The following is a 12,807-nucleotide window of genomic DNA, read 5'->3' as shown; positions in this document are numbered from 1 at the left end:
GCAGTGCAGCAGTTTAAATCAAGTAATTATTGACTACTTGAGTTCTGTACTAGGGACTGTGACAGATACAAATAATATAGGGTCACCATTAGTCCTGGTTTGCCAAGGACAGCCCTGTTTATGTCTGAAACTCCAGAGTAATTATTAACAGCACCATCTTTTTCACTCTTAGTTTGGATAATAAATTAAGTGGTCCCTCATCATATAAGGCACAACTCTTCCTGTTATGGAGGTGTTATTTGGACATGCACACAGGAAATTACTGGAGAGTAATACAATATTCAATACACTCAAGCGTTTAACTTTTTGATAGATCCCAAAGTATAACGTTCAGGAGGGACAGTGAGGGAGTTGAAGTCATTAGAAAAGGCTTTAAATGGGAAGAACCTGAAGGCTGGATAGACAGAGAGGGAAGGCTGACATTCCCAGTGAGAGAGGAAGTAGGAAAAAGTCATAGGGGTGTGAATATGTTTCACAATTTTGTGCCCCACTAAGGAAACCAACTTGAATGGAATGGGGAAAATGGTTTATTGGATGAGGTATGCCATTTTATGGGGAAGCATAGACTCAGTCTAGACCATAAAAATTCTTGTGGCATCTAGTGCACAGGAATGAGAACATGTGGCAACAGTGATGATTTGGAAAACTGGCCTAAGAATGGTGAGAGGGAGATGGGCACTTGTGCCACGTGGGGAGGAAAAGTTGAGGTACTGAACTCAGGGGCAGAAATTCTCCCATTACATAGCCTCACTAGAAGAAATTCTATTGAAGGGGAAATCCACGTTAGCAACACTCAGGTAAGCTTCTGTGATCCTATGGGTCACAGTTACACATTATAGACTGATGTCATAGAATTGGTTGGACAGGAAGTCGTTTCCTGAAGGAAAACGTTTGGTGGAAGATGACATGTCTCTTTTCTGGGTCAAGAACTCTATAGGGTGATTATCGTTACTTTTTTAATGAGAGGAAGAATAGAAATAAAAATACAGTCATGTGTTCCATATGGCTACTGCCACATTTTATAATGTACTCACAGGCGATCAGTCTATTTTCTTGCTCGTGCTGTGCTTTCCACATTTATCACACACAAGGCAAATATTACTTTTACTCTTCTAGCTCTCCTCTAACACTGCAAATTCTGTGTATTTAGGATCTTCTTTTAATAATATTTAATCTTCAGTGCTTTGCATAATATACTCCATGAATAAATTAGTGAATAGTTAAATGATGCTGGAATTTCTGCTTTTGATGATTCGGTTTTCACCCAAAGAGGTTAAAAGGTCCTTAAAAAACCAAAAAAAGGAATGTGATATGCTTCTTGAGGGCTAAGCACAGTAAGGAGGTGTGGTGGCTTCACTGCTTAGTGCAGGCTATTGTGTTTTTTATCATGGATTTGACCATTCTTGAAATTTTTACCTTAAGGGTGATAACCATAGATGTCTCTCCTTTCAACTAAGAAGATACATGATGTTTCCTGTTTGGATACTAATGTACTTTACTCTTTCTGCTCTTTCTTTTACTCTTTGTGATAATATTAGTTTCTAATGTTACCTAAATCAGCAGTCAATAAAAATTAAAGTTTAGGTACAGAATTTGTCCTTTATTGCACTGCCTTAATGCTTTTCATTGTTAATTGCAGCAGTAAAACCACAAATTGTCATATTAGAAACTTTAACGGGCTTTGGAGCCAGATGGATCTCCATTTTTGAAAATATCTCCACTTTTGTTCTGTAAAATGGGGATAATAATAGACCATACCTCACAGAGTTGTTGTATTATTGAATGAGATATGTATTTAAAAGAATATTGCAGGGAGGTGGTGTCATCAAGATGGTAACATAAGTCATTCCCAACTTCAGTCCCCTTCACAAGAAGACAAACTAGCATCTATTCAGAGACAAGAACCATTGTGAAAATCCCAGAACTTGGAAATAAGGCTTAAACACCCACTGGAACAGAGGTCAAGAAAGACTGTATTAGAGGGGTAAGGGGAGCAGTTTCACTTTAACTGCATTGCCCTAATCCCAGGCTGGCACAGTGCTACACTGAGAGGGGCCCCTCTGGGCCTATGGTTTCTCTAGTGGGAAAAGAGAGCCTCAGGTGGACATCCAACTATGCCAGCACTGTGGGACACTTCCTGGGAGGCCCATTCAGGTTTTGCCTCACAGGGATCACAGGTGGAATCTGTGAGCCTCAGCAACTGGGGGATCAGATAGAAGTGGAGAAGGGGGGCAGAGCTTACAGCAAAGAGTACTCATATCTTGATGGACCACATTCCTGCTTGCAGTAGGTGCTCAAGCAAAGATCCCAGCCAGCAGCTCTGCCCAACTGCAGAGCCTAGCTGGTGGCCCCTTGTGGCCAAGAGCTTGGTTGGTAGTCATGCCTGCTTTGGGTTCCCAGTCACTGGCTGTACGAGCTGTGGAGGCCATTCTATGGCTCTGCCTGGGGTAGAAAATACATTTGCAGCCCTGCCCAACTGCCGAGCATAGCCTCCAGTCCCACTTGACCAGGAAGCCTGGCCAGAGAACCTGGGCAGCTGCAGAGCCCATGCTACAGCCTTACTTGGGTAGAGAGCCAAGCCAGTAGCCCCTGTCCAACTGTTGAGCTTAGCTTCCAGCCCTGCATAACCAGGCAGCCTAAACAGTGACCAGGGCAGCCTTGGAGCTCAGCCTATGGCACTGCCCACTAGATACACCAATATAAGCCCCACCCACCTTTTGGATGCAAAAAGCTGACACATCCAGTACCCTAAGCTGAGTCAAATAGTGAAGGTCTTTCCTTGCTGTAGTGAACCTGTAAAGTCAGGAAAAGGAGATAACTTACTCAAATGCACAGATATCGGTGCAAGGATACAAGGCTCATAAAAAACCCAGGTAAACATGACACCACCAAAGGAAACTAATAAAACTCCAGTAACTGACTGTAAAGAAATAGAAGTCTGCGAACTGTCGGAATTCAGCATAATGCTCTTAAAGTTCAATGTACTAAGAATACACAGACAGACAACTAAAAGAAATTAGGAAAACAATGTATGAAGAAAATAAGAAGTCCAACAAAGAAATAGAAACCATCAGTAAAAAACCAAACAGAAATCCTAGAGCTGAGGAATACAATGAGTGCACTGAAAAATTCAATAGAGAGCTTAAACAGCAGATTCAACCAAGCAGAAGAAAAATCAGTGAATTTAAAGATAAGTCATTTGAAGTTATCCAATCAATGCAGCAAAAATAAAAAAGTATGACAAAGAGTGAAGTAAGACTCAGGATTTATGGGATATCATAAGGGAAACAATATGTGCATTATAGAATTCCATGGAAGAGAAGAGAAAGAAGAAGGGACAGAAATTCTATTTAAAGCAATAATAGCTGAAAACTTCCCAAAATTGGCAAGAGAAATGGACATCCAGATTTATGAGTCCCAAAAGATCCCAAATAGGTTGAACTGAAAAAGGGCTACAATGGGATACATTATAATTAAATTGTCAATGTCAAAGACAAAGAGAGAATTTGGAAAGCAACAAGAGAAAAGCAACCCATCACATACAAGGGAGCCCCCATAAAACAATCAGAAGAAATTTTACAGACAAGGAGAAAGTAGGATGACATATTCAAAATATTGACAGAAAAAACTGTCAACCAAGAAATATATCCAGAAAATTTGTCCTTCAGAAATGTAGAAGGGCTAAAGACTTGCTCAAACAAAAACTGAAGGATTTCATCACCACTAGAATTGCCTTATAGGAAATGCTAAAGAGTATTCTTTAAACTGAAGTAAAAGTATGATAATTAACTTAATAAAAGCAAATGAAGTGTAAAACTCATCAGTAAAAGTAAACATGTAGTCTAAGTTAGGTTCTCTAATATTGTAATGGTAAATCACTTACCACTGTAGTTTAAAAGTTAGAAAGCAAGTGTATTAAAAATTACTATAACTACAATTGCTTGTTGTTAGATACACAATATAAAAAAATGGAAATTGTAACATTAATAACCTAAAATGTGAGGGAGAAAATAAAAGTGTAAAGTTTCTATATGCCTTTGAAGTTGTTATCAACTTAGAATGCTATAACTATAAAATATTTTATGTAAGCCCCATGGTAACCACAAAGGAAAAACTTGCAGTAGATACACAAAAATTGTGATAGAGGAGTCAAAGCATACTGCAAAAAAAGTCATCAAATCACAAAGGAAGACAGCAAGAGAGGAAGCAAGGAACAAAGGTTCTACAGAACAATAAAAAACAATTAACAAGGTGGCAATAGTAAATCTTTATATACCAACAATTAATTTAAATGTAAATAGATTAAATTCTCCCATCAAAAGACATAGAATGGCTGAATGGATAAAAACATGAGACCTAGTAATGTGTCACCTACAAGAGACTCACTTTATCTTTAAGGACACACATATCCTGAGAGTGATGGAATGGGAAAAGATATTTCAAATAAATGGAAACCAAAAAAAAAAGGAAGCAGGAGTAGCTATACTCATATCAGGCAAAACAGACTGAAAGCTAAAAAAGGTAAAATGACAAAGAAGGTCATTATATAATGATAAAAGGGTCAATCCATCAAAAAGATATAACAATTCTAAGTATTTGTGAACCCAACATTGTAGCACCTAAATATATAAAGCAAAATCTAACAGAACTAAGAGGAGAAATAAACAGAAATACAATAATAGTTGGGGACTTTTAAGACTCCATTCTCAATAATGGATAGATCATCTAGATAGAGAATCAATAAGGAAACAGCAGATTTGAACAACACTATAGACCAAACATACCTAACAGACATACACAAAACACTCCATTCAACAGCATCAGAATACACATTCTTCCTAAGTGTGCACAGAATATTTTCTATGATAGATCAAATGTTATGCACAAAACAAGTCTCAATAAATTCAAGAAAATAAAAATTGTATCAAGTATCTATTTTGACCGCAATGTTATGAAACTAGACATCACAAAAGCTGGATATTTCAACAAATATGTAGAAATTAAACAACACACTCCTGAACAACCAGTGTATCAAAAAAGAAATAAATATCTTGAGACAAATGAAAATGGAAACACAGCATACCAAAACTTGGGCTTTGCAGCAATAGGAATGCTAAGAGGAAAGTTTATAAATGCATACATCAGGAAAAAAAGAGAAAGATCTCAAATAAAACACCTAACATTATACCTCAAGGAACTAGGAGAAAAGAGCAAACTAAGCCTAAAGTTGGCAGAAGGAAGGAAATAATAAAGGTTAGAGCAGAAACAGATGAAATAGAGAACAGGAAATAATAGAAAAGATTAACAAAAATCAGAGTTGGTTCTTCAAAAAGGTAAATAAAATTGACAAACTTTTAGCTAGACTAACCAGAAAAAAATACTTGGATAAACACAATTCTACATGAAAGAGGAGATGTTACAAGTGATTCCACAGAAATGTAAAGGGGCATAAGAGAGTACTATGATGGTTAAAGTTTGAAAGCTTTTCCCCTAAGATCAGGAACAAGACAAGGGTACCCACTTTACCACATCTGTTCAACCATAGTACTAGAAGTCTTAGCCAGAGCAATCAGGCAAGACAAAGAAATAAAAGGCATCAAAATTGGAAAGGAAAAAATAAAATTATCTCTGTTTGCAGATGACATGATCTTATATAAGAAAACTCTAAAGACTTCACCAAAAAACTTTTAGGACTAATAAATGAATTCAATACAGTTACAGAATACAAAATCGACATACAAAAATTAGCTATGTTTTATAAACTAACAAAAAATTACCTGAAAAAAAGAAATCAATCTCATTTAAAATAGCATCAAAAACAATAAAACACTTAGGAATAAATTTGACAAAGTAGGTAAAAGATCTGTACACTGAAAACTATAAGACAGTGTTGAAAGAAACTGAAGAAGACACGAATGAGTGGAAACATATCCTGTGTTCATGGATCGAAAGAATTAATATTAGTAAAAGTCCATGCTACCCAAGGCCATGTGTAGATTCAATGCACTCCCTATCAAAATTCCAATGGCTTTTTTAGAGAAAAGAATCTTGAAATTTGTATAGAACCACAAAAGACCCCAAATAGCCAAAGCAATCCCAAGAAAGAAGAACAAAGCTGGAGGCATCACACTTCCTGATTTCCAACTATATTACAAAGATAAAGTCGTTGAAACAGTATGGTAATGGCAAAAAAACAGATGTATGGAACAGTGGAATGGAATTGATAGCCCAGGAACTGTATATGCAATTAAGTAATATTTGACAAGGGAGTCAAGAATACTCAAGGGAGAAAAGATAGTCTCTTCAGGAAATAGTTCTGGGAAAATTGGATATTCACATGCAAGAGAATGAAAGTGGACCTCTATCTGCCACCATTCTCAAAAATTAACTTGAAATGTATTAATGACTTAAATGTAAGACCTGAAACCATAAAACTCCCAGAGAAAGATATAGGAAAAAGCTTCTTGCCCTGGGTCTTGGCAAGGATTTTTTTGGTTATGACACCTAAAGGACAAGCCACAAAACAAAAAATATAAAACCGTTAACACATCAAACTAAAAAGTTTCTGCTCAGCAAAAGAAATGATAAACAAACTGAAAAGGCAATCTATGGAATTGGAAAAAATGTTTACAAGCCACATATCTGATCAGGGGTTAATATCCAAAATATATAAGGAACTCGTACAACTCTATAGCAAAAAACCAAATAATCCCATTAAAAATTGGGCAAAGGACCTGAATACACATTTTTTCTAATGGTTACGTAAGAGAAGATACACAAATGGCCAACAGTTACATGAAAAGGTGCTCAAATCATTAATCATCAGGGAAATGCAAAGAAGACCACAATGAGATATCATCTCACACTTGTCAGAAGGGCTATTATCAAAAAGACAAGAAATAACAAGTGTTGGTGAGGATATGGAGAAAAGGGAACTCTTTTCCACTGTTGGTGGAAATATAAACTGGTACAGCCACTATGGAAAACAGTATGGAGTTTTCTCAAAAAATTAAAAACAAAACTAGCATATGATCAGCAATTCCACTTTCGAGTATCTATCTGAACAAAATAAAAACACTAATTCCAAAAGATATATGCACTTCTACGTCCATTGCAGCATTATTTACAACAGCCAAGACAGGCAAGCAACCCAAGTGCCCAGCGACAGAGTATTAGATAAAGAAATTGTGGTATATATACACAACAGAATATTGTTCAGTCATAAAAAAGGAAACTTCGCCACTTGCAACAACATGGATGAACCTGGAGGGTGTTATGCTAAGGGAAATAAGTCAGACAGAGAAAGACAGATACTGAATGATCTCACTTACAAGTGGAATCTAAAAACACTGAACTCACAGAAATGGAGAGTAGATTGGTACTTTCTAGGGGTGTGTGTGTGTGTGTGTAGGAAATGGATAAAAATGGTCAGTAGTACAAACTTCCAGTTATAAGATGAATAATTCCTGGGGATGTAATGGACAGCATGGTTACTAGAGTTATCAATACCGTCTTATACACTTGAAAGTTGATAAAAGAGTAGATCTTATAGCTTCTCACTACATACACATACACACACACACACACACACTCTTTAATTATGTGAGGTGATGGATATATTAACTAACCTTATTGTGGTAATCATTTTGCAATATATATGTGTATTGTGTTGTACATAATATCATGTTGTACACCTTAAACTTACATGAAGTTATATATCAATTATATCTCCATAATGTTTGAAAAAAAGAATGTTATACAGTGCCTGGCATAGGGTATAGCCCTCAATCAATATTTGTTATTATTAATATTATGAATGAAAATAGGCTTTTTCTAGAAACTCTTTCTCAGTGTCCTAGAAGTACCAGTTTCACATGTGGCAATAGAAATGAAGGAAACCGCTTAAACAAAAATGTACCTTAAGGAAGATGAATATAAACTCAGAAGTGGGGAGAGAAAGGTAAACTAAGATACGTTATAATTTTCTAAAACATTAATTCTCAGCTCTTTTTTCTTCCATCTTGGTTTCCAATATTTCGTGGAGCCAGGATATATTGCCTCTTTAATGGGAATTAGGACTTCTGTATCTAGGTTGGCAAATGTGGCCAAGTCCTCTTTTATCTAATAATAACTAGACCTAGACAGCTGCCTGGCTTAATATAAATAACAAAAGTGGAAAATCTGAATATTCAATACTCACTGAAAATGATAGGTTTGGCAGAGGTAGACCTGAATGGCTGAAGCCAAACATGAAGTTCGTGTCTTCCATTGGTCCTTTTTACTTTTCTAGCAGTACTGGGAAGTACTGCGGTTATGAATAATTATTTATGGAATTCAAGTGGTAAAGAGGTAAAGCAGGTCATTTAGGACAAAGTATCTATGTTAGATTTGCCTCTTTAACTTAGTCTAAGGATCTGCAATTGAGGTCTGGACTGAGATTTGAGGCACACTGAGAGGAAAGGCATCCCATTTTGAACTGAAGGACATGGGCTATAAACTGGGAGCCATTGTTGAAACACGCTTGCCTAGAATGTTTCTAAGGAGTTACATCTTAATCTAAACATTGGGATCTTGGATAAGAATGAAGATTTGTATGCCAAATACCACATTCAAACTCAGCGAACTTGTAAATAGGCCGTTCCACACTTGGGTTATTCTCTTCTCCACACAGGTATGGAGAGAATACTCCTCTGAAATATACTGCTTTTGCTGCAATTTTTTCAACTTATGCTCCATTTCTTGTACATTCTAGTGATTCTACTGATAAAATATTAGACAAATAAGCATTGGAATCTAATTGTTATATTTAAAAGTTACTTAACTCATATATTTATTCATTCATACCTTTATTCACAAACATTTTGAACAGTTAATAATCAGAAGAGATTTTACTTTTTTCTATGAAAGTTATTAGTAAAGAATATATGCTTCTAACTCTTAAGGCATCAGTGAAAGATACACGTATCATTGGTAGATTTTGTCAAGCTCTTAAGAAATTCAATTCCTAGGAATTTTTTTTTTCTCCCCACTGGAGTTTGGGAAGTGTCTTTTACTCATCAATTTCTAGTGTAACTCTCTAATCGTACATGGGCATAAAAAGAACATTTCTTGGACTCTAATAAAATAACTATGGCTGTGGTTTGTAATGGTAATCATGTGGATAGAGTCAGTTAGCTGCTGCTGACACAAGTATTCTCTTTACATACGCATTGAGACTTATTTTGGTTAATACGTTCCTACAAACTATCTATCTAATTAGATGTTTGAAGATGATGATTTATTTTGATGCAATTATCCAATTGATTTATTTTCTTTCTATTTCTATCTTCTTACATCCAGTATACTGATGTAAGAACACTTCACCTGGTGCCAAAGATAACAGAGGAGTTGGCAGAGCTGGCTGCCTCAACGGTATATCAACAGAGCTGAGGTGGCACCTGACAGTTGGGTTCATTTCAGCAAATCCATTATTAAAATTTTATTAGCCAGTGACAAATAAACAGGTTTGGAGCTTTCCTCTCCGTCTTGCTATCTCATTTTATACAGTCAGCTTTGTGTGGAAATTTTCCTTTCTTTTTGGTCCCACATTAGTGTTTTCAAAGTAAAAAAGTCAATAAATCTTCAAAATTGACTCAAACTGTACTAGGATTACAGGCTAAACATAGAGGGTTATGGATGTGTTTTAAAAAGTGAAGTAGAAAGCCAATGAGCTCGATCATAAAAACCTTGGTTATTAGGATTTACTAAATATGTGATGAATTTAAACTGAAGCAACTTGGCTCTGGAGAGAGAGTTGTATATGTCTGACTCAAGGGATATTAACCAGATGGATTGCCTTTGAAAAGAACCTACTTATACTGAGTGATGTATTGTCCTGGCATATGTAAGCGCAAGCAATTATGGAGGCTTTGGATCTTTATAAGGCTATGCTGTGCCAGGCACCTTGTTCAATAACAGAACAATGCTTCAGATTGATACCGTTAGGGTTTCACACAGCTTGTGTATGATAAGCAAACAAACACACACACAATTGTTTATTAAGCACAGCTGACAGGAAAGAAAGACCTCTCCTCACAGCAGAAGCATTTCAGACGTTAATATTCTTATAAGTTCAGAATATTAGAAAACAAGATGTTATGGTGGTGAGAAAGACCACTATTTCTGAATCCATTTTTATTTATTAAAACTCCATAGTTTCAGTAGGGATAGAATGAGATAGGGACAGTATAAATAGGTAGATTATAACCCAAGATCTTCCTACATTATCTGATAAGAACCATGTTAGGACCCTAAACAAAATATCTTCTTATTGATGAATTTGATGGTGGGGAATTATGTTAACAACCGTTATTTGTATTAGTTTTTTCTATCTTTTATCTCATTTGAGTACTGTAGCCATCCTGGATTATTAATACCTACCAATCCTAGGTATTGTTATTAGCCCCATTTTGAAGATTGGGAAATGAGGCTTAGATAAGTTAAATGATGCCCCAAATCACCCAGGTAGTGCTAGGTGGCAGTGCTGGAATTTGAACCTAGGTCTTTGAACGAGAATGCTCTTTCCACTTTACAATTCTGCCTCTCTTCATAATCTCTATTGCCTGTTTTAGCTGACAACTCCATAAACCATTGTGAAAAATCAAATCATTGTTGACAAATAGGTGCACACTTCGAATCAGTCCTGCAACTTCCTCCATTTAGAAACCTCCTGTCCGTTTAGAACTGCTCTCAGATCTCCTGGTATATCAAGATGCTTCTGGGAAGAGAATAGAGTTCTTCATCCAAGACTGTTATTATTTCAATCATCATGCCTTTGGGTTCATGAGACCATTTTTCAACACTCCTCAAAGCATTTTTCTTTTTACGTAATGCTCCTAACCAGAACATTTTGGATAAATGACCTGGGATACTTGTTTATTTGATCAGCTTTGCAAAGTTTTATAAATCCTTTCTACTGAGTATGAACTTTTTCATCAGCTCCTCTAGTAAAGCCATCTATTCTTTGCTTACTTATTTAAGAGACACTCTCTAAGGGAGAACAAATATTTCCCTACAAGTAGAATCCTCCAGTATCTCCTTACCAATTCAGAAAACCACACACAGTGTAAGTGGAAAGAAAAGGCAGATTTTATCAAAGATATTTTGCTTCTCAAAAGGTGACTGTATCAAATAAAAAGACATTATGTTTTATTCTTTTCATTCTCTCTTTTCCCTGCCATGCACTCCTCCCATCTCTCTCATTTGCTCACTTGTGCAATCCCTTTCTCTCTGTTTCAGAAAAGGATTTATGGTGGCTTAAAACGATACACAAAGTATGACAAAGTGACAATTAGAAATGGGTGAGAAATAAAAGGATATTAATAATAGGAAGAAAGAAAAATACTCTATGAATGAAATACTTCAGAGGAGAAGGTGAGGACCAAGTAAATTGCTTTATGAATACTCAAACAATACTACCTTTGATTTCTGCATGATAATTTTTTTTTTCTGAGGAAGATTAGTCATGAGCTAACATCTGCTGCCAATCCTCCTCTTTTTGCTGAGGAAGACTGGCCCTGAGCTAACATCTGTGCCTATCTTCCTCTACTTTATATGTAGGACGCCTACCACAGCATGGCTGGACAAGCAGTGCATAGGTCCACACCCAGATCCAAACTGGCGAACCCCGGGAAGCTGAAGCAGAATGTCTGAACTTAACTGCTGCACCACCGGGCTGGCCCCCTCAGCATGATAATTTTTAAATAAATACAGATATTGATATTCAAAAGATCTTTCAGAAAATTTAACTTCCAAAGACATATGCACATGTATCATTATCCACATTGTGTTGTGTTTATTTCCTAACATCTCCTTACTAATCTGTTAGATGCGGTGTAGTAGCACCTTGACATATTTAGGAGAGGAACAGTGTTGGTGTTCCATCCACATTTCAGAGGCCTTACTACTTAGGGCACACCAGCTAACCTCAATCTCTTTGCCTAAATTTTTTTTTTTAACCTGAGAAAAACCATTTTGCTCATGCAAGGGCATTAGCACCACTCCATTCCCCAGTACTCCTGCAGCAGAGGTAACAACAGTTGGTGTATAAATACCTCAGCTCTCTCACCCCTGAGGCAGTATAACTCCATGGTGCATGTTTCCCAGAGTCCCCCCATGGGACTAAGTCTTAGTCACCCACAGTGGTGGCTGACTTGCTTTTATGGCTGTCTTCTTCTCTTACTTCCTCACTCCTCTACCAAATAAACTGCTCAAACATGAAGGCGTGCTTCAGCATCTGTTTTTGGGGGAACCTAAATTTAGACAATAATTATATCTCCAGAGCCTACTTCAGGACCTAACACAAATTGATTGATTGAGTGATATAATTTAAGGCAATTTTATTGTTTTGAATTATAAATTCATATTTATTGCTACCCTCTAAAAATATTTTTTAATGCAAAGGATTCACTTAGGATTAACTGAGTCCCTAAGCTCATTTCCAGACTTAACTTTTTGTGGGAGAGGGGGCTGAGGCCACGGTCTGCCTGGGGTCTTGAGTGATGAGGTAGCCACATTTTAGCTTCTGAAGTAGAAAGCATCCCATGTCTACTCCTTGACTCACTGCCTCCTCTAACAAGGGAGGCAAGAAAGTCTTGCATCTCAGAGGTCTTCTGCACTGTTGGGTTAAGGGGAGAGGAATGAAAACCATTTTCCAGTGGTTCAGGTCCCTTTTTAGCATTTTAATTACGGTATTTTCTTTTTCAAGGTACGCAATATAAGGATACTTCAATCAATTGCATGCTCTGCAGTACTAGTCAGAGTTTTGCC

Source organism: Equus przewalskii, chromosome 8 (assembly GCF_037783145.1).
Source record: "Equus przewalskii isolate Varuska chromosome 8, EquPr2, whole genome shotgun sequence".
Classification (NCBI taxonomy): Eukaryota; Metazoa; Chordata; class Mammalia; order Perissodactyla; family Equidae; genus Equus; species Equus przewalskii.
This window is presented reverse-complemented; position numbering follows the sequence as displayed.